Genomic DNA, 22623 nt, shown 5'->3' with positions numbered 1-22623 from the left:
AATACTCAAAAAAAAAGGATGAACTATTGATACAGGTGCTAAATGGCTAAATTTTAAAATAACTGTACATGGATAAATCTAAAAATAATTATGTTGAGCGAAAGAAGCCAGAAAAATATTCTGTTTATATAATATTCTAGAAATTTAAAAATAATCTACACTGACAGGAAACACATCAGTGGTTTGGGGTGGGGAGGTCAGGAGAAGAGAGTTACTTATTAAGGGGCATAAGGAAACTTTAAAGGTGACAAATATGTTTATTATCTTGCTCATGGTGACGGTTTCCCAGGGGAATGTATTTGTTGAATGTTATCATATTATACACTTTAAATATGTGCAGGTTATTATATGTAAATTATACCTCAGTGAAGCGGTTAAAATATTCAGTAAAAATTATATGATACCTTAACATTATCTTATTAGAAATGTTAGACAATATGTAAGTACATAAACCGTGAAAATTAACCCTTCTTCCAAATTCACTGTCCTCCCCAAAGATTTAGTTACCAGCATGTGAGTATTGTCCTCTAAACCCTATGCTATGTATTTATAGAAATATTTATATATAGACATGTACAGATGTATTAAGATGTAGAATCATAAATACCAGTGTTTATTGTTTTGCTTAAGAATTTAATCTTCACTGTTCAAATTAGTTCATAAACATTTATTACTTTTTGTAATATATTACATTATGTTTAAAATCTCTATCTGGTTTATAACCTATATATATGTTTTTAAAAACCTACTCCAGTTGGTTCATTTCACCAGGGAAAGAGAAAAAGATGTAGATTCATGCTCTGTTTAGAATATGAAGACAGTGACTTCATCCCATCCTGGAAGAACCACCCGACTTCCCCCAGCTCAGTTCATTGGCTACTCAGTGCCAGGAGCTATGCTTAGAATGCTACTGAGCCCAAGTCAAGAAATGTCCCCTTTAGGTCACCTCCTGGACTCAGATTTCACTGATTCTATGGCTCCTGCCAATGTTTCACCCAGGAAAGCCAAAGCTTATGAGAATCACAGCTCCTGGTTGGAATTACTGATCAAGTGGGAATTTGTCTTCCCCATCTGTACCTGGGATGCATTGACTTTCAATAAGGTTTTCCTTCTACCTGACCACCACACCCTTATTAGAGAGACCCTTGAAAAAAAGGCTGCACTATTTTCAGATACTGTTAGGACTCTATCTACCTTATCATTATGCAGCCCTAATTAGAAAGTAGCACACAGTAATGTTTAATCTTTCCCAATATGCAAATCTCCACTTCTGCTCCCACTGTTTACTCAGAAATATCAAGATTTCCAGTACAAAATGGATGTGTAAATAAGCATTTTGATTCTTTTGCTCTTAGAAACTATACAAAAGCAAAAAGGAAAAAAGCTCTGCAAATTCTATTTACAGCAAAGCCAGAAGATAAAGAGAATCTACAGATACCAAGACAAACAGCAAAAACTCTCCTAAATCTGGTTTGGATAAGGAAAGGGGAGATGATGAGGATGACAGAAAAATTTGCACAGATGAGCCAAATTTGCCCCAATCCATCTGTGGCAACAGAAAAGAAGGGACTGGAAATACATGTGTTGGTAAGTACGTGAGGCAACCAGGATTCTCATCCATTGCTGGTGGGAGCGTGCAATGATGCAACCACTTTGGAAAACTTTGGCAGTTTTTAGTAAAGTTAAACACATCCCTATCCTATGGTGGAGCAATTTCACTCTTAAGTATTTACCCAAGAATATAGAAACATATATGTAGTGGGCTGAGGGCCTGGTGCCTTGGGAAAATTTAAGGAGGGACTCACTCTTAGAGTTGTGCAAGTACTGGGTTGGCATTTATATGTACACAAAAGCAAGTGTGTTCTTAAATTTTGTGACCTAGGCTTCCTGGCTTGCCTGACCCTAGTCCTAGCTCTAATCCACACAAAGACTTGTACTTACCTGTTCACAGCAAACAGCTTAATAAAGCTAAATTAGTAACAACTCAAATATTTATCAATAGGTGAATTGGTAAAGAAATTGTGGCATATATAGCAGGAAGGAGCTACTGATACATGCGAAAACATGAATGAATCTCATTATGCTAAGTGAAAAAAAAAGCCAGACACAAAAAACTACATGCTATGTGATGCAGTTTACATAAATCTATAGAATGAGCAAAAACTAATCTAGTGACAGAAGGCTAACAGTGATTGCTCGGGACGTGTAGGATGGGGGTTGACAGCAAAGGAACACAAGAGAACTTTTTGAGGTGGTGTATCTTGATTGGGATGATGGCTTCATAGGCTTATATGTTTGTCAAAACCATTACCTAAACAATTAAAATATGTGAACTTTATTATGTTTAAAATGTTAGTTTAAAATTTTTAAGGAGATTACCAGACATCTGAGAAAAGCTTCTAAGGTAAAAGTTAAAAGGTTAATCAATTGGACAAACACATGTAAGCACCTTGGAAGAAACTACACAAAACATAAGAGTACAGATTGTGGTCCCTGGACCAGTAGTATCAGCATAACCTGGAAACTTATTGGAAAGACACATTCTGGAGTTCCACTCCGCATTTACTTACTGCATCAGAAATTCCAGGAGTGAGGCCCAGCAGTCTCTGTTTCAACAGCCCCTCCAGGTAATTCTGATGCCCCTTCATGTTGGAGAACCACTGCCCTAAGTATCCTCAGAGAGGCAGGGCGTTGCAGTCATGAAATAAAAACAATGTGCTTTAAAAAAGAATATCCTGAGAAAAAATTGAAATATAAATTTTATATTTTAGAATTAATTTTAAATTAAATTAAAATTTGGAAATCTAAAATATGACAGAAATTAAGAATCAAATAGAAGAGTAAGAGGCTAAAGATAAGGAAATGTGTTCATTTTTTCATTAATAATTATTTATTGAGTATCTTTGTGCCAGGCTGTAGGAATACAACAGATGACAAATTGGACAAGAGTCATTGCTCTTGTGAAGCTTATATTTTAGTGGGAGGAGACAGACAACAAAAATAACTAAGAATAAGTAGCAGGTGTATCTGCTATGGAGAAAAATAAATCAGGAATATGGAAGAGGCAGTCTAGGGGCAGAGAGAAGGGGTTGCAATCTTTTTAAATAATCAAGGAATCGCTCGCTGAGAAAGTGATAGGTAAATAAAGGCCTGAAGTAGGTGAAGAGACATGCCACGTGGACTTCTCTGGGGAGAGCATTCTAGGCAGAGGAAATAGCATGTGCCATGTGGTGGGAGTGTGCCTTGCCTGTTTGAAGAAAGACGAGGTCGTCAATGTGGCTGGAGCAGAAAGAGCTAAGGGAAGAGAAATACGTCAGGTCAGAGCAGTGACAAGTGGGTGAAAATTATACAGTGTTCTGTGAGCCACTTTCTTAAGGCTTTTATTCTGAGTGATACGGGAAGATATTGGAGGAGTTTCAGCAGAGTGCCATGATCTGACTTGGGCTTAAAAGGATACTTTGTCTATTGGGTTGATACAAGCAAGGGCAGAAAGAAAAAGAAAAAAAAAAAGAAAAAGAAAAAACAAAAAAACAAAAAAAAACCAAGCAAGGGCAGAAACAGGGGGACCAGTTGGGAGGCAGTTGAAGTAACCCAGGATCAGATTGTGATGACTTGACAAGTGTGATAAGCAGTGAAGGTGGTCAGTTTCTGAAAATATTTTTATGGTAGGTTGGAAATGTTGATGGACTGGAAGTGGAGTATAAGAGAAAGGAGACAGATACTTTGGCCTGAGCAACAGGGAAGATACAGCTGCCTTTAACAGAGTCAGAAAGACAAAGGCAGGAACAGGTTTCGGTGGGGAGCAAAGGGAAACTTTGTGAAGTGTCTGTTAGACATCCAAGAGAAGAGGTCAGGCGGCCATCGGAATGGTTGTGGAGAGAGGAGGGGTCCAGCCTAGAGATAAAAATGTGGCCTTTGTCAGCACTGTTGATGATAGTTAATAAGCAAAGAGAGTAGATGAGATCACCAAGGAAGTGAGTACAAATAAAGATGAAAGGAAACCCTAAAATCAAGTCTAGAGGAGGACAGAAAGATGACTAGGAATGAGCAAAAGGAACCACGAAGACATGGTCACTGAGCTGGGAAAAACCAGGAGTGGTGTTGTCTTGGAAGCCAAGTGAAGAAAGTTTTTCAAGGAGGTGAGGGACTATGTCAAATTCTACTGCTTGGTCATGTAAGAAGAGGACTAAACACAGACTGCTATATTTAGCAAAGTGTGACCATTGATGGTGTTTAAAAGAGAAGATTTGATGTGGTGGGAGTGAAAGCAACCCTGCAGAGAATTATTGGCCAACATTGTTTATCTATATCCCAAACCAGTACCACCACCACCCTGATTATCTGTTCCCAATGCCTCTGCACCCTAAATTCTCTTGAAGCAAATTCCAGACAGGTACTCTTAGTGGAAAAAAAGTGAAGAGAACAGTGATATAGCCTTTTGTACAAAAGGAGGAGATATATTTGTATTGATTGTAAATGTCATAGGAGTCCTGCCCAGTTTCTTCTTTCACTCTCTGTATCTTCTTTCAGGGTCCCTTGGGTCCCTAATCCATTTTTTGTGTCCTATGACTGATGAGGACTTGCGGGAGTGTAGACCACAGTCAGTTACTTAAGTGGGGTGGGAACAAAAGGTCAGCCCCCTTACCTCAAGGCGGGACCGGCTCTATGATGTAACTTGTGCTCCAGAGCTCTCTGTGGATTCAGGCTGAAGCTGGTCTCCAGCTGAGACTGCATCCTCACTTAGCTTTTCTCTTTTTCCTCACTTTGGCTTCCCTCACGCACCTTCTCCTGAGAACACTCCCTCAGTAAATCACTTGCTCAAGGAAGAAACCCTATCTTAGTTTCTCATTCTAGGCATGAGGCATTATCCCCATTTTCCAAATGAGGAAAGCTTTAGTAAGGTTAAAGACACTTACCCAAGGTCACGTGGCTAATCAGTGTTAAAGCCAGAATTCCAGTGACCAGGTACTTAACCATCTCACTACATCCACCAGTCACCAGCACCCGCAGCTAGTGAGGCAGGAGAGTGGAGAATGCCATCAAAGTGCAGAGTACATGCAGGAACGGAAGAAACTGAGCAGACCCCTCCCCAGGTTATGAGTATTGTGGCGAAGCTAGTGAGATAACAACTTCCCAGCCTCCCATAGTGCCAGGCATGTGACGTGACCTCTTGGGGCTGGACCTCCCTGAGCCTCTGCTGCCTCATCTCAGCCAGAAGAGGGTCTGATGGGTGTCGGAGCATTTGGTGCACTGTAGATTGGTATCCCCACACAAGAGATGATTCTCATTACTCTCACTGTGGACCTCTCAGAGGAGGGAAAGACCTGGTTCGCAAGGGGGAACGTGCCTATTTTGCCTCTGTGGGATCTTCACTCAGGAATTGGAGCTGTTCAGCCTCATGAGAATGGGAAGGGGCAGGGAAGCTGACAAGCACCTTAAACGAAGGAGAGCTCCTGTCCTGGGTGTGTCAGAGGAACCCCAAGAAAAGTGATGACAACGATAGAAAGAACTCAAGTTCACTGAGTGCTTGCCATGTGCCAGGTGCTGTGCTGCATGCTTTGCAAACTCATTTACTCCCCCCAGAAATCCTATGAGGTCGTTATTTTTAATTCCACTTAATAGATGAAACCCAGGCAAGGAGACAGGAAAACAGTGCATGAATGTAAGCGATAAAGCCAGGGGTCAAGCGTTGTATAACTCCAGAGCCAGTGTTCTTAAAAAAAATATTGTGAGTTGAAACCTATTTTTTTTTTTTATAAATTAAGTCCATACTCACCCTTTGTGAGTCTAGGCATCTTCTTTCTTCTTTCCTTTCCCTTTCTTTTATCAACACGGATCTGCTCCTTCCTGTTTTTCCTTTTAGTTGTTTCTTGTCCTTCCTCTTTATTTTCTTTTTCTTCTTTTCACATCCTTAGACATAAAGAAAGAGAGGGATTCTTCCAGGGCGCCTCCTTTAACTGTAGATTATCAGGGCACCTCTTTTAACTGTGGATTTTCAGAGCTGGAGAGCCCCACCTAGGGTTAGTTGAGTCCAACCTCTCATCCTTAGTAGAGAAACGGAGGCCTGGAGAGGAGGGGCAGTGCACCCAGAATCGCACATGTCTTATGTTTCTTTGCTCTGACTTCCAAGCTCTTAGCCCCCTGCATCATACAGAGGTTACAAAATAGCTTACATAGAATGGTCGCATTTGGTTAAGGAAGAAAACAAAGCAAAGCAGGCTACACAACACGGTCTGTGTACACATATCTGAATTACAGGAATTTAAGATGGTGTAATATTAAAATGTAAATAAAGTTCTACTTCCTATGCAGAATTTAGAGTATTTAGAATTCCACTTGAATTTAAAATTTCATGAGGTATCCCATAATAGCCTGACTGATGCTCAAGAGAGTGAACTGTAAACTGTGCTGCACTTTGGCTGGAACACAGAAGTGCCCACCCACTTTTGTCAGAAGCCAGAGAGAAATGCCATTGTTCACGTGGAACTTCTGTGGGTGGTTTGAATAATTTATTAGCTATAGTATAAGCATTCATTGTTAACGTAATTTAAGATATTCCATAAGCCATAGCAATATAATTTAGGATTCATTAAGTGGCACAAATTCTGAAAAATTAATTTAAAAATCCTTCATTTTGGAATGAAAATTAGAAGAGGTAAATTGCTATAAAGAAAGCCAAACACAGTCATGCTATGACATGCTGAAGACTAAGGGGAGTGCATCCTGTACAGTAAATTGGCAACACAGTTGAAATGAAAACTAGAGTTAAAGCAAGGACCCCACTAAGGGAACGAACAGCACCTCAGATACTAGGAAAAGTGCTGGTGCCAGAAAAGCACACTATGGTGTGCCTTTCAGCTTAGCTCTTGTGATTTTTGGTGATTAGAAACAAGATAATGATGATAAAATGTTTTACCATTGGTACTTTTCTGGTAAATAAAGTCTGTTTAGAAAAAAGAATGCATTATAAAGTAAGAGACTTATGCACTCTGAAGGCCCAAAGAAAAAATTTGCAAGCTGTTCAAAAGCCCATCCAGAGAATCCACTGGGACTGCTCTGATGCCTGGGTTAATGCGTGAGAGATGAGGAATTCTGCAGGGACACAGAACTGGAGGGCATATGTGAAAAGATGCCAAAGGAGAACCTCAGTCTGACAACCTGAATTAACCTGCAGGCAGCACTGCAACTACAGGAACGTCAGTGCACGTGTATGGAAACCCCAGTAAGCAACTTGGAGTCAAATGCTGCCACACAGGAGCGCATCAGAAGAACAGGCTTTAAAACTTACTATATTGTTTTAGTGTAAAGAGGACTTTGCCAGTGGTGTGCAGTAGCCCATGGGGTACCATAAATGGGTTATAGCAGTGCTGAGATATTGGTGCTTTTGCCCTGTGGAACAGCCAGGTGGGTCCTAAGGTGACTGGAGTGTCTGAGACAATTACCTCTAGTCATGAGCAGGCTTGTTCTTTTATCCTGAGGATCTATAAAGTGTTACCACTTTCTACAAGTGTTATATAAAAAAGATTCGGAAGCACTGGATAAGTAAAGTGTTCATACTGGAGACACTTTAGAAAATGAGAGGGGCTGTATTGATAATTTACACCAGGACACCAGACATATATATATGTCTGTGTGTATATCTATATACATATCTACATATATATATCTACATATATACGCATACACACACACACACACACATATATATATAGTGGGTCTGTTCCAGGTAAATTGGGATGTACGGCAGAGTAGGCAGAATAATGGCCCCCCAAAAAATGTCCAGATCTTAATCTCTACAGCCTGTGAATATGTTACCTTAGGTGACAGAAGGAACTTTGCAGATGTGATTAAGTTGAGGATCTTGACAAGAGGAGATTATCCTGGATTGTCCAGGTGGGCTTAATGTATTCACAAAGGTTCTTACAGGAGGGAGGCAGGAAGGTCAGAAAAGAGAAGATGCTGTTCTACTGGCTTTGAATGGAGGAAGAAGCCACAAGTCAAGGGAATGCGGGAGGCCCTTAGAAGCTGGAAAAGCGAAGAAGCAGATTCTCCCGGGAGCAGCCCTCCTAACTTCTTGATTTTAGGACTTCTGACCTCTAGCATTGTAATTTAACAAATTTGTGTTGTTTTAATCCACAAAATGTGTGGTAATTTGCTACAGCAGCAATAGGAAACTAACACAAATACTATTAATAATTTATAAGAAGTGTATCTTTTTTTTAAAGAAGTGTATCTTGATGCTTATATATTTTAAAAGGTACAAAAATAAGTAAAAAGGAACTGAAACAAGAAGATAATTTTATCAAGAGAAGTGGCGGAGGTCAACAGGTGTAAATGTTCATCTAACATCAGATTGATAAGTTGAGAAATATGTTGAGAAATACCACTAAAGTGTATTGTATAGAGAGATGGAGAACTAAAGAACTAAAATTAAACTGATTTTTTAAAAAAGGGATAGTCCCTGAAAGAGGAATAGAGAGGGTCAGATAAGGAGACTCTGGCTTTTTATTATAAATTCTTTGGTTAAAAAATTTAGTTTAACTGTGGGCATCTTTTTAAAGATGTGAATATTCGTTTTTAAAGTGGAACTGTGTTGTGGGAAGCCTCTAAGAGCTTACTCAGCTTAGGTTTTCCAGAGCTGAAGCTTCCAGTCTACCTGAAACCAGCTTACAGCTTCCACCTCACCTACAGACCCTCCCCTAACCTCTTACTCAGCTAACAGCTTCCTTGATGTCAGTCGTGGCACTAGACAGTGACAAGTGGTAGGTCCTCCTGAAATAAGGCAGGAAAAGGCAGCCTTGGATGAGGGATATTCCCAGGATTGGGCCCAGGCACTCTAAGAGATCTGGAGCAAACCCACTAAACCCCATCTGTAGGGTGGACAGACCTTAGGGCTACCTCACAATGGTAACAAAGGACCTGGGAGAGCTTACAAGAGGGAAGTGCCTCCTTTTGCCACTGAAAAAACACATGTAGTAGCCCAAAGGGAGGGGCTGAGGCTAGCTCTGCCACGTACTAGCCAGTTCCTTACATCCGGGCTTCTCGTCAATGAAATTAACAGGGAAGGAAGTTCATCTCCAAAATCTTTCAGCGCCACGAGTTCTTCTTTCCCTACTTCAGCCACATTCCTCCCTCCAAAGATGACTGGATGGGCCCTCAGTCAGCCACAAAGTTATTATATATCACTCTTTAGAATTTCTTTGAGATGGTCTGCTGCAACCCATTCATTTTATATATGAGAAACTGAGCTTCAGAGAGACAAAGGTATTTATTTGTTCAAGGTCACACTGGGTAAAAAGTGTGAGAACCTCTGGGTTCTCCTCTGACCCCTCACTTAGACCCTAAGGTTCTGTGGTCACAATTTGCCATATGAAGGTACAGAATGGTACCTGTTTAATATGCAAATAAATTTTGTCTGAGTTTTTTCAAATGCAGTATAAGATGCCATTATGGAAAAAACATATTTAAAAATGAGTGGTTGTGTTAGTTTCCTATTGCTGTGTAATAAATTACCACATACTTAATGGCTTAAAATGACATATATTTATTCTCGTTCAGTTTCTGTGGGTCAGGAGTTCAGGGAGTCGTCTGCTTATAGGGGCTCACAGGCTGCAGCCAGGTATAGGTTAGGCTGCTTTCTCACCTGGAGGCACAACTGGCAAAGAATATTCCTCCAAGCTTGCTCAGATTTTTGGCACAATTAATTTCCTTGCCATTGTAAGACTGAGGGCCCCGCCTTCTTGGTGGCTCTCAGCTCTTAGCCATGTGGGCTTCCTAACACTTACTTCTTTAGAGCCAGCTAGACTTGGAGGTCTCTATAGTCTGCTAGTAAAACAAAATCTGTATGACATAATGTGACATTCCATCACCTTTGCCACAATCTGTTGGCTAGAAGCAAGCACAGGTCCCATCCACACTCAATAGCAGAGGATAAACAAGAGCATGAACACCATGAATAATAAGGGAGGTAGCATCTTAGAGTCTATCCACCACAGTGGTGAAAATCGTAAGTGTAAAAAATATTAAAATTTCTACTCATGTCAAGGCAAGTGATAAGAGGGCTAAGGTTTAGCCATTGGATTTGGCAATGGGGCGTTGTTGCCCTTCGCAAGAGCAGTTTCAGTGAAGTAATGAGGATGAAAGTTGGCTGAGGTAGGTTCAAGAGAATGGGAAGTGAGAAACTGGAAAGAGTAAAGACAACTCTTTTAAGGACTTTTGCTATGAAGCAGAGCAGAGAAATGAGAGATTTAAGGTAGTATGGTATGCTTATATGTTCATGGGAATGATGCTGTAGAAAGGGAAAGTTTGATGATGTGAGAGACAGGGAAGGATCTTTGCAGGAGAAGGCTCTTGAGTCAGTAGAGGACAACGGATGAGATCCAGTGCACAAGACAAAGGGACTTAGAACAGGATGAGAAAGGCTCAGCTATTTTCCTGGGAGAAAAGTCCTGCATATGGAATCAGACATAGGTCAGTGGGTAGATTTAGTGGCTGGAGGATAAGGAAGTTCTCTTCTGATTGCTTCTATTTTCTCAATGAAGTACGAACAATGTCATCAGCTGAGAGTGGAAAGGGAAGAGTGGTAGAGGTTTAAATTGAGAGAAGACATAGGGAACAGTCCCATTGAAGAGTGGAAGAGTAGCATAAATAAGACAAGGAGAGGATTTGCCGGGTGGTGCTAGGACCCACCTGAGGTTGTGTGCCAGCTGCCAGGCCCTGGATGGTGCCACCCTAGGAATGCTCCAGCAGCCCCTGGGGAAGGCCTACCAACTCCTCCACCAGGTGTCCTCCTGCCTGGAGGACGTCAGTGGGATCTCATAAGTCTCCTTACATTCCCAACAGGAGTTCTTGAGCCTGAGATCTTGTACCTAGGGACTTTTATGGGAACTTTTCCCTTCTTCTTTCCAGTAACTCAAGGAGCTAAATCTTGACAGACAGGCAAAGAGAGGTGCAGAAAAGTTGTGTTAAGGGCAAAGATAATGCTCCTCAAAGATAATTCTTGGATCCAAAGCATAACTCTTTAGGGGTCCATTTATTCAACATTATTGCTTTTTTTTAACTGCTTTATTGAGGTATTGACTTACATCCCATAAAACTTAGTCATTTTGAGTGTACAATTCAATGAATTTTTAATAAATTTACAAAGTTATGCTGCTATCACCACGATCTAATTTTAGAACAAGTTTCATTGCTCTAAAAGAAAGCTACCCATGTGCAGTTACTCCCTTCTCTGGCTCTTTTGAGTGTCAGTTTTCTCACCTGTAAAAATAAGTATTGACATTCTACTTATTGGAGAGATTCAATAGTGTATGCAAAGTTGTTTTGTAAATGTTAGAGTACTTGACACTTAAATGGTTTGTTTCCACTATTATTTTTAGCATAATTATTGGTTAATGATTACTTTCATCTTATGTTTCTCCCTAATCCACTAGTCTTCTTAGGAATTTCATAAACCTCATGAAATTGTAGGCAAATTTTAATGACTAACATCTGCTCTTTCTCTGAGAGGATCAGTTTATCTCATGAAAAAGAAAGTCGTGATTCAAAAAAAAGAAGAAAACATTATAAGTTTTCTGAACAGTCTAGTTGAATGATAACCCTTTCATTTCTCCTTTGACTTAGAAGTCCATATTATCTCTCCCTAAATTTAGCCTTATCTCCGGAGATCAGCCCCTAAAGTCTGTTCTCTGCCTGTCCTTCTCCAGTAGCATTGAAATCTCCACACCCTCCACCCTCTGAAGTTTGATGTGCCCTCTGGGCTGTGTCTTTGTTCTCTGTGATGTTAGAGATGACTGGGAGAGTGTCCATGCTCAGACCCATTTCCTGTCTAACATAAAGTACTTTTATTTTATATTCTCTGTTCTCCTCTCCCAGGCAACAGAGCCTGGAGGCTCTTTCTGCAGAGTGCTTGGTGGGGGAAGGGCAGAGGAGTCTACCTTCTTTGAATCCTGATGCCACCACTAACCAACCCTGTGGCTTTGGTTAAGTTCCCTAAGCCTTAGCTGCCCCATTTGTAAATGGGGCTAATATTAGAGGTTCTGTAGGTTAAATGAGACAATAGCACTTAGCAAACACCCTCAATGGTCACTCTAATTAATTACTCTTATCTTAGGAAATTTTCAGAAAGTTATGCTCCCAGGAAATAATGCATAAAACCTTAAGAATTGAGAGACGCTTGAGAATTGCAAGCCCACTTTACACAAAGAGAAAATGGACGTAGAGAGAGGAAGGGACTTGTCCCAGGTTGCACAGAAAACCAGAGGCAATGGCAGGATGTAAACTGGGCACTGAGCTCCCAGCACAGGGCTCGTTCCATTGCCTCACAAGCCATGTTCAAAAAACGTTTTTTAATAGTGGTTAGTATCATTTTCTTTGCAGTTATCATGAGCACAAATATATACAGCAACTAGTATACTACTAATCTCTAGTGCACTGACAGAGCCCATGATGGGAGGGCTTGGTGCCCATTCTTTATCCTGTTTCTCTTTTCCTTTTGGCCATTTACTGCTCCAGCCCTGGTCTACTCTTGTATTTTATTGCACTGTAGTGTCCATGTGAGACTAGTTATATACTTACATCATTAATAGTATCAAACTACAGAGTTCTTAGTCCCCCTGTCTACAGTTCTTAAATATTCAGGGCTTTTGTTTATTTTAATACACTTTCCTTCTTTCAGAACATTTTAGCTTCTCAGTAACATTGCCCAGAAAGTATACGGAAAGTTGAAGAGGTCATGTGTACTCTGCCCTGATTCATGCACAGTCTCCCCCACTGCCAACATCTCACAACAGAGGGGTACATTTGTTACTGTTGATGAACCTGCAGTGACACATCATTATCACCCAGAGTTCATAGTTTACATTAGGGTTCGCTCTTGGATTTCATGAGTTTGAACAAATGTCTGGCACATATCCACCATTATTTATCATAACAGAATAATTTCACCACTTTAGAAATCCTTGTGCTCTGACTAATCCTCCTTCTGCACACTCTTGGCAACCACTGATCTTTTTACTGTCTCTATAGTTTTGCCTTTTCCAGAATGTCATATAGCTGAAATCATAGAGTATGCAGCGTTTTCAGATCAGCTTCTTTGACTTAGTAATATGCATTTAAGTCTCCGTCATGTGTTTTTATGGCTTGAAATTTCATTTCTTCTTAGTGCTGAATGATATTGCACTGTCTAAATATATAACAGCTTATCCATTCACCTACTGAAGGACACCTTGGTTGCTTCCAGGTTTTGGTAGTTACTAATAAAGCTGCTATAAACATTCATGTAAGGTGTTTGTGTTCAGGTAAGTTTTCAACCCACTGAATAAATACCAAGGAATGCAATTGCTGAATCATATGGTAAAAATGTGTTTAGTTTTGTAAGAAACAGCCAAACTGCCTTTCAGAGTGGCTTGGCTTTTTCATACCATTGTGCATTCCCACCAGCAATGTGTGAGAGTTCCTGCTTCTCTACATTCTCACAGTGCTTGTTGTTGTCAGTATTCTGAATTTTGTTCATTCTAACTGGTGTTTACTGGTACCTCCATGTTGTTTTAGTTTGCATTTCTCTGATGACATATGATGTGAAGCATCTTTTCATATGCTTTTTTTTTGCCTTATATATATTTCCTTTGATGAGCTGTCTGTTGAGGTCTTTTGCCCATTTTTTAATCAAGTTGTTCATCTTATTGTTGAATTTTAAGAGAGATAACAGTCCTTTTTCAGATATGTCTTTTGCAAATATTTTCTCCAAGTCTATGGCTTGTCTTCTCATTGCCTTGACAAATTTATTTTTGTCCTATGTTTTTCATCCTAACATATCTACTAAGCTTCCTTCTTTCTGCCCATGTCCCCATCTCCAGCTGGGTCTCGTCAGCCTGTAGGTGATAGGCCTGTGGCCGTGCACTGCATGGGTCTCCTAGCGAACTATGCCTACCACTTTGCTACTGGTGAGAGTCTCTGAGTCATCTCATGAACAAGACTTTGCTATAGTTCTACTGCCAGGTTTTGCCAGGTCTCCTGCTATCTCTCTTTATACACATACCAGAACAAGTCCTCTCAGTCGTGCTCCATCAGCCAAATGTTTGTTCCACCACTAGAGTAGTGTCTGTGGGGAGGGAAATAGTTAAAGTACGTGCTTAGCATGCATGAGGTGCTAGAGTACGTGCTTAGCATGCTGGGTTCAATCCTCAGTACCTCTATTAAAAAAAAAAGTAGTGTCCCTTTTTCACTTTCAACATACACAATTTTAAAATAATATTGAATATGTTTTTAAAACTGCAAGATTTTTTAAATACCCTATTTATGTTTATAAATTATTATACATAATATTTATAGTTATATTTTAAAGGCCTGGGATTAATTACACTACACTGTCGAAAGTACTTATTTCTGAGGAAAGAAGTGGGGAGGAGAATTAGATTGGGATAAGGTGGAGAGAGGATCAGAATAGGGACATTCATTTTTACTTACATGCTTCTATACCATTTGACCCTTTTATAACAGCATTTATCACTGCTGTATTTTTTTAACTAAATGAAAAAACAGTTACATTCCTTCTCATTTCCCTGAAGTCCTGATATGCTCTTAGAAGTGTGAAACCCTTCGCTCCTGGTCAAAACCATTGTACCAAAAGGTAGCATGCATGATCATCTTCATTGCTAGCACAAAGACCAGCAATTTGTGTGGAGTCAGGGAAGCAGCAGGGTGTAATAGGAAAATCACTGTTTGAGAGCCAGGAGACCGGAGGTCAGGTCTTGAATCACTCATGTAAGTTGAAGTACTCTGTAAACATCTTTACTCATCCTTATTGGCTCTGTTCATCGTGGGCCTGTCTGAGCAGAAAGAGCCTCACACCAAGGCAAACGGGATCAAAGTGTAAGACGTGGGCGGCAGAGGCTCTGCAGCTCCAGTGGCTTCAGCAGCTGAGGCCAAGAAGCCAAGGTACATACAAGTACAAAGGGAAATGGGGCCAGGCTATAACGAGGCCCCAGGGCAATCTGAAATGGCTCCTGACCCTGAACATCAGGGGATGCCAGCCAGCAAGCAGTGCTCAAAGTGAGATGGATCCTGTGTGTACTTCCTAGAAGCTCAGTTTCCTAGAAGGAAACCAGCTTCCCATTCACTTGTTAATTCATTCATCCACTTACTGAACAAGTATCAACTAAGTCCTTAGTATAAACCAAGCACCACGCTAGGTGCTGGGGAGATAAAGGTGAATAAAATAGACATGATCCCTACCTTGATGGAGTTTTATGACCTAGCAGTAGAGATAGAAAATACATAAGAAAAAGAGATAGAAAATAATAAGAAAAGAAGTAAATGAATAATTATGTATTAGGGTAAGAGCTACAGGGGAAAACCTGTCTGAAGAGGTGAAATTTAAGCCAGGATCTGAAGGTCAAGAGCCAACTAGTTGAAGAGATGTGGAAACGGTACCAGCAAAAGGCCACGGAGTGGGAAGAGCCCTGAGTACTCAGGTAGCTGGCGAAACATCCTGAGTGAGGAGGAAGAGACGTAGAAGGAAAGAAGGGAAAGGTATGCTGGAGCCAATCATGTGCTAGAATGTTATCCTAAGAGCAGAGAGGAAAGCCGCATAAGGTCCTAAGCAGAGGAAGGGCATGATATAATCAATAATTTTAGAAAGATCGCTTCAGCTGCTTCAAAGATCATAGATTAGAAGGCCAAAAGAAGAAGAGATTCATTCCATGGGGAACGGATAGCCAGTACTGAGCTGAGTGTTTAGTGTCCAGATCAAGTCAGAATTTGCGGGCAGGGGACAGAGACTTCCTTCTCCAAGTAGATGAGATTGAGCAGCAGATAATGGGATAGGGAAGCCGAGGCAGGCCCTCAGCTCCATAACTACCTGGACACAGGTGAACACAGGTGTCAGGGCATTCCTGCCCCTTCTTGAGCTGGAGAAGGTTTCAGGCTGCCACAAGGCTTTCTGCCTGCAGCTATGGGCAGCAAGGGCATCCAGGCAAGAGGGGTGAGGCAGAGGCTTATAACACCAGCACAATGGGTGGCCCCATATTTTCTCTGCCTTCTCTCTTTATAACAAATCATCTTTTCCCAACACCCAGGTACAATCATGTTCTTCCTCCTGTTTTTGGACCATCTGAGATTCTGGTTGTTCCTCATGTTTGTGGTAGATAACTGTGAACAGGTAGGGCAGAGCCCTGGTGTAGAAATAAAAGGTGGCAGGAGGTATCCCAGCTTGAGCTTTGAGCAGCTCCCTCCAAAGCAACCTAGTTAGTGAAAGCCTAAACAACTCAGCTTTTGCTTTGGACCCTCTAGGGCCTTATCTCAAAGCAGCGTCATATAAAACTGAGCATACCTTGTCTACTTGAGAATCTTCAAGGTCTCCCTTTTGGACAAGATATATTCTAATCTGGCTCATAAGACTCTGAGTAGCCTGGTCCCCACCTACCCTCCAGTGTGATCTTCCACTTTTCTCCTGTGCTCTGACACATCTGAGCTATCTGCTGCTCCCAAATATATACAGCTTTCCCACCCTTGAGCCTTTACTTCTGCTCTTCTTCCCACATGCAGTGTCCACCCTCCTTCCTCCTCCTCCTCCTCCTTCCTCTCTCCCTCCCTCTCTCTCTCTTTCTGTATCTAAATCATGACCATTCTAAATGCCCACCTCCTGTGAATATTGTTCCCTGATCCTCATTGCAGAATCACCACCACCATTAGTTTATAATATATAAGTTTCATGTATACAACATTAGGTTTTGACTTCTGCTCACCACCAAAACTTTGGTTTCCATGAATCACCATACAGTGGACCCCCTTTACCCATTTCACCCTCCCCAAACTCCCTTCCCCTCTGTTCTTTGAATCTACATGTTTGTTTTTGTTTGGTTTGATTTGTTCTCTCTCTCTCTATGTATACATATATATCTGTTCTACACATGAGTGAAATCATACAGTATTTGTCCTTCTCCATCTGACTTACTTCACTCAAGGTCCATACATGTTGTTGGAAATGGCAAGATTCCATCTTTTTATGGCTAAGTAGTATTCCATTGTATGTATTTACCACATTTTCATTTTCCATTTATCTGTTGATGGGCACTTGGTTTGTTTCTATGTCTTGGCTATTATAAATGTTGCTATGACAAACAGAGGGGTGCATATATCTTTTCAAATTAGTGTTTTCATATTTTTCAGATGGTGGAATTGCTGAATCATGTGGTAATTCTGTTTTTAATTTTTTGTGGAACTTGAATACTATTTACCATAGTGCTTGCACATAATGGCTGCAACAGTGAGTGTTCCCTTTTCCGGACATCTTCTCCCACACTTGTTATTTTTTGCCTTTTTAAAATAATATCCATTCTAACAGGCCTAAGGTGTTATCTCATTGTGGTTTTGATTTCCATTTCCCTAAGAATTAGTGATGTTGAACATCTTTTCATGTGCCTATTGGTCTTCTGCATATCTTCTTTGGAAAAAAATCCTTTTAGCTCCTCTGCCCATTTTTTAATTGGGTTGTTTGTTTTTTGTTGTTGAGCTATATAAGTTCATACGTGTGTGTGTGTGTGTGTGTGTATGTATGTGTGTGTATATATATATATACACACACACACCATATATTATGAGTTCTTATGTATAACAGATATTTCTGATATTAACCCCGTATCAGATATATGATTTGCAAGTATCTTCTCCCATTTGGTAGGTTGTCTTTTTGTTATTGATTTCCTTTGCTGTGCAGAAGCTTTTTAGTTTGATGTAGTACCATTTGTTTATTTTTGTTTTTGTTTCCCTTGCCTGAGGAGACATATTCAGGAAGACATTGTGAAGACCAGTTTGAAAGAATGTATTGCCAATGTTTTCTTCTAGGAGTTTTATGGTTTCAGGTCTTATAGTCAAGTCTTTAATCCACTTTGAGTTGATTTTTGTGTATGATGTCGGATAGTCTAGTTTCTTTTCTTTTTCTTTTTCTTTTTCTTTTTCTTTTTGTTTAGTTTTGTTTTGTTTTTGCATGTGGCTGTTCAGTTTTCCCAACACCATTTATTAGAGAGACTATCCTTTCTCCATTGTATGTTCCTTCTCCTTTGTCATAAATTAATTCTCCATGTATTGTGGGATTTTTCTGGGCTCTCAGTTCTATTCCACTGATTTTTGTATCTGTTTTTCTGCCAATACCATGATGTTTTGATTACTATGGCTTTTTAATATAATTTGAAATCAGAGAGTGTGATACCTCCATCCTTGTTCTTTTTTCTCAGGATTGCTTTTTATTTGGGGGTCTTTCGTGGTTCCATATAAACACTAGGATTTTTTGTTCTATTTCTGTGGAAAATGTTGTTAGGATTTTGATAAGGAATGTGTTGAATATGTAAATTGCTTTAAGTACTTTTAGCACTGTTAATTTTTCCAATCCATGAGCATAGAATATCTTTCCATTTATTTATGTCTTCAATTTCTTTAAACAATGTATTACAGTTTTTAGTGTATAGATGTTTCACCTCTTTGGTTAAATTGTTCCTAGGTATTTTATTCTTTTTGTTGAGATTGTTAATGGTATTGTTTTCTTAATTTCTCTTCCTGCTAGTTCATTGTTACGTATAGAGATACAACAGATTGTTGTATGTTGATTTTGTACCCTGCAACTTTACTGTATTCATTTATTACTTTTAATAGCTTTTTGGTGGAGTCTTTACGGTTTTCTATATACAAAATCATGTCATCTGCAAATAGTGACAGTTTTCAAACTCTGATACTGATCTGCCATTTACTTTTTCTCTTGCTTAATAATAGATCATGGACTCATTCTACATAATTTATTTACCAATTTCTTATTAATAGATATCTGTGTTATTTCTATTTTTTATTTTATTTTATTTTATTTTATTTTATTTTGTTATTGCTATTATAAACAACACTGCAAAGAGAGTCTCCAAAGATAATTTTGCTCTCTTTATATTTTCTCTTTGCTTCTTCGTGTTTTCTGTCATCATCAAATATTTTGTCATCATCAAAAAAACTTCAGTTGAAAAAAAGTGAAGTGTCTAAGCTTTTTCTCTGTCTCTGTTCAGAATTTCACTATAAGTTCTCTTTCAGTAAGTGAGTTCATTTATTCAACAAGTATGTATTGATTATCAGCCATGTGCTGGTCATATTGTTAGCTATACAATTGTGCACAAACTGAGTAAGGGCCCTACCTTTGAGAAACTTACATTCCAGTGGAGAAGACACATCATGCTAGTATAAAATTATAATCTATAATAAGTCTTATTGAGGAAGTGGGCTGGGTACTCTGATCTAGTTTATGGGGTCTGATCTAGTTTGGGGGAGCACTGTCTCTGAAGGCTGAGCAGTGAAAAACTAGAAGGTTGAGAGAGAAGGAAAATGTTCTGCAGAGGAACCTGCAGTGGCCTGGTGCTTCTGAGGGCTGTTGATTTGCAGGAAAAGCTTTAGCGCTTGTAGATGGGGACAGGCAGATAGCAGCTGAGGTTCAAGGCATCCTTTCTTATCTGTAGATGATTGAGCCAATGGGATTGCCAGAGCAGATGGGTCATGACTCCCACACCCCTGGATGTCTGCATCTGTGCAGTGTGGGCACTTCCCTTCCTGGTACCACTGTGTTCATTTTCATCCGGAACCTCTGAACCCTGTCAACCTTCTCAGTGCTGGCCAACATCCTTATCTTCCAGCACCTCCTGCAGACAGTTTCCTCACCCCAGGATATTGCCTTTTTAGGTGTGTGTGTGTGTGTGTGTGTGTGTGTGTGTGTGTGTGTGTGTGTAACGAAAGCCTGGAAACACACCCTCCAGCCTGTTAACAATGATTCCCTCTGGGGAAGGAAATTTCAGGTTGGATTGTGCTTTTTTATATACATCTGTATTTTTTGGCTTATGTACAGGATTGTCACACAGAAAAGTTCTTCCACTGTTTTCCTAATAGAACATTTCTCTTTTTTTTTAATGCCCAAACTTCATAGAACGAATGTCCAATTTTTGTGTACAGTGTTTTCTAGGAAATGTTTACATTTATGTCTCCAGACTCAATACATGTTTGACAAAGCAGTCTTTGGGAAATGTCTTGAGACATTTCTTAGATTGTCTTATATTCCAGACACAGTCAAATGTTAGAATCCCACACAGACAGCTTAGAAAGCAGACCAGATGTCCACAAAGAGGATGTGGAAGATGTTACTGTAGACAAAGCAACTTTTTGTAACAAGCATGTTAATTTGTGTTCAGTATCACATTGTGAGCATTTATAGCCAAACATCACAGTTTATTACTTACATGCAGACACTTTACTGAGTTTTAGTTATGTTTCAAAATCTGGCTAAGTGTTTGGGGTTGGTGTGCCACGTGACATAATTTTTCCCATTCAAAATAGTAGGAACTTGATTATCAATTAGCATGCTTGCACAGAGCAAATTTTTAGGAGCAGATTACTGATACTAAGAAGGGCTCCCCGCCAACAAGTAGGTATTTTGTTAATCAGGGAAAAAGTATAATAAGGACTCTCATTCACTCATCCTAAAGTAACTGGTGAACAAAAGGAGACTGTATGAGAAAGATTATGGGAACTTTCATGGAACAATCAAACCCCAAGAAGGATCCTGAGACAATCAGGCTTAGGAGCAGACACACCCAGGAGTCAGGCCACATCAGGGCTTCCAGTGCCTCCACTTAGGTTGGCTCTATGTATTTTGATGTGAACCAGCTCTGCTCATAACTCTTGAGCTTTACATTTTACCATTTTAGGCACCAGAAGGAGACTAATCTGACATTCTGTCTGGTCCCAGTAATCCAGGGAAGGAATTAATTCATTGGTTCAGCTTGGGTCAGGTGCCACCTTTCAACCAATCATCCATAGTTAGGAAAGTGCTTATAGAAATCACAACTAATACAGAGGTGTGGTCAGGTCACCTCAGACATACGGAGAAGGGTTGCTGAGCAGATAATCCTGTAGACATCCATGACAGACCTTGAAGAAAGAAAAAAAAAATCAGGAATAATGACTGGGCAGAGTTCATCTGTAGCCTTCAGCTTGGCTCATTCAAGAGGCACAAAAACTTCCCCCAGACATCTACCACGTGTGGGATCAATTAAGGAGAGGTTTGAAATGTGGATATGAGTCCTAGCTGCAACTCACAAGTCATGTGACGCTGGATAAGTCATGCTTTTAGAATGAGACTAATAATTCCTCTCTTGTTAAGCTGTTGTGGTGAAAATCTACTGATGAGAACCCAGTGGTTCTTAGGCAGCAGAGTGAGTTTAGTGAATACAAGTGGAGACCCTAGAGCAGTTGTCCTCAGCCAGGGGTGGTTTTGGCAATGTCTGGAGCCAATTTTGGTTGTCACTAGTAGGAGGGGATGCTATGACCAATAACTGCTTGAAAGCCAGGGACACAGTTAAACATCCTGCGATGCACAGGGCACCCTGAATGTCAATAGTGCCAAAGCGAAGAAACCATGCTCTACAGCCGAGTTACCTGAATTCTGTTTATAGCTCTACCACTTCAAAGTTTGACAAATTACGGTACTTTCCTGTGCCTCAGTTTTCCCCTGTGGAAAATGAGACTAATACTAACACCTACCTCCTTAGGCTGTTGTGAGACTCAAACGGATTAATACATGTAAAGAGCTTAGGCTCCTCCTGCCTGGTACACAGTTAAGTTCTCCTTAAATGTAAGCTGTTATCTCCCCTAAACCTGGCTAAGCATCAGAATCACTTTAAGACCTTATCTAGTGACAGATTCCCAAGCCTTGCCTCAGTTGTACTGGATCTGAATCTTTGGAATTTGGAATCCAGGAATCTGTGAGGTTTTTAGAGTTTCCCAGCTGATTCTGACGATCAGCCAAGTTTAGGAGTGATTACTCTGAAGCACTGCTGTGCGGAGTGGTCTTCAGACCAACCGCGTCAGCAGCAGCTCAGAGCAGTGCCACCCAAACTCCAGTGTGCACACGAACCACCTGGGAACATTGACAATGCAGGTTCTGATTCAGGAGTCTGGGTGGCACCTGAGATTGTGCTTTCCCGACAAGCCCCCAGGTGAGGCCGATGCTGCTGGTCCTCTGAGCACACTTTGAGTCACAACACTCTAAAGCCCTTTATACATGCATGTTGTGGTTTCCAAGCACTCAGTAATGCTGCTGACCACAAAGCCTGTTGAATGCCAAAGGGCTGAGCTTCCACCATTTCTCCTTTTCAAGAGCCAAAAGCAAGGCAAAGATAGGATGCAGCGTGTGAACTCTGCAGGTAGTCTTTATCTCATGAGGGCCCCCCTGCCCAAGCAACCGTGGAAACCCCCCAGGAGATCAATGCTCCCCTGGCTGGGAAAGTGTCTCCCTGCTCCCAGAAAGAAGAAGGAACCTCAGAGGCTCCTGGGTTCCCATTTGCTGTCAATAACCTGCAGATTATCTTGTTTACAGTGAAGTTTTAGTGGTTGCTCCCTTCCATGGCTAGTGTCTGTTGACGAGCATTGCTCTCAAGTGTCGGATCTCACCAGCCTCCAGGATTCTGTGTCCTTAGAGAGTCAAAGATAGGACTGGACCGGAAAGTCCTTTAATTCAGTGGCTTTTCAAAGTGTGCCTCCATGCCTCTGGTGGTACAAGTGATGAACTTAGTGGTGAGATGAGTAATGCTTGTTTACTTTCTT

The 22623-nt window shown here is 40.5% G+C and overlaps 1 protein-coding gene across 2 annotated transcripts in view; it reads left to right on the top strand.

The window, feature by feature from the left end:
* LOC105080901 (proton-coupled amino acid transporter 2) overlaps positions 1-22623 on the top strand; it is a 62815-nt gene that overhangs the window by 367 nt on the left and 39825 nt on the right. The window contains exon 2 of one of the 2 annotated variants that reach the window (XM_045506694.2): positions 1406-1587. The gene's annotated coding sequence lies outside the window, so the exon portion shown is untranslated. Of the gene's footprint in view, positions 1-1355; positions 1588-22623 lie in introns of both variants that reach the window. The other variant, XM_074360951.1, reaches the window with a different exon arrangement.

The sequence above is a fragment of the Camelus bactrianus genome, chromosome 3 (genome assembly GCF_048773025.1).
Source record: "Camelus bactrianus isolate YW-2024 breed Bactrian camel chromosome 3, ASM4877302v1, whole genome shotgun sequence".
Classification (NCBI taxonomy): domain Eukaryota; kingdom Metazoa; phylum Chordata; class Mammalia; order Artiodactyla; family Camelidae; genus Camelus; species Camelus bactrianus.
Note: the sequence above shows the minus strand (reverse complement) of the source record. Positions and strands in the feature narration are given on the sequence as shown.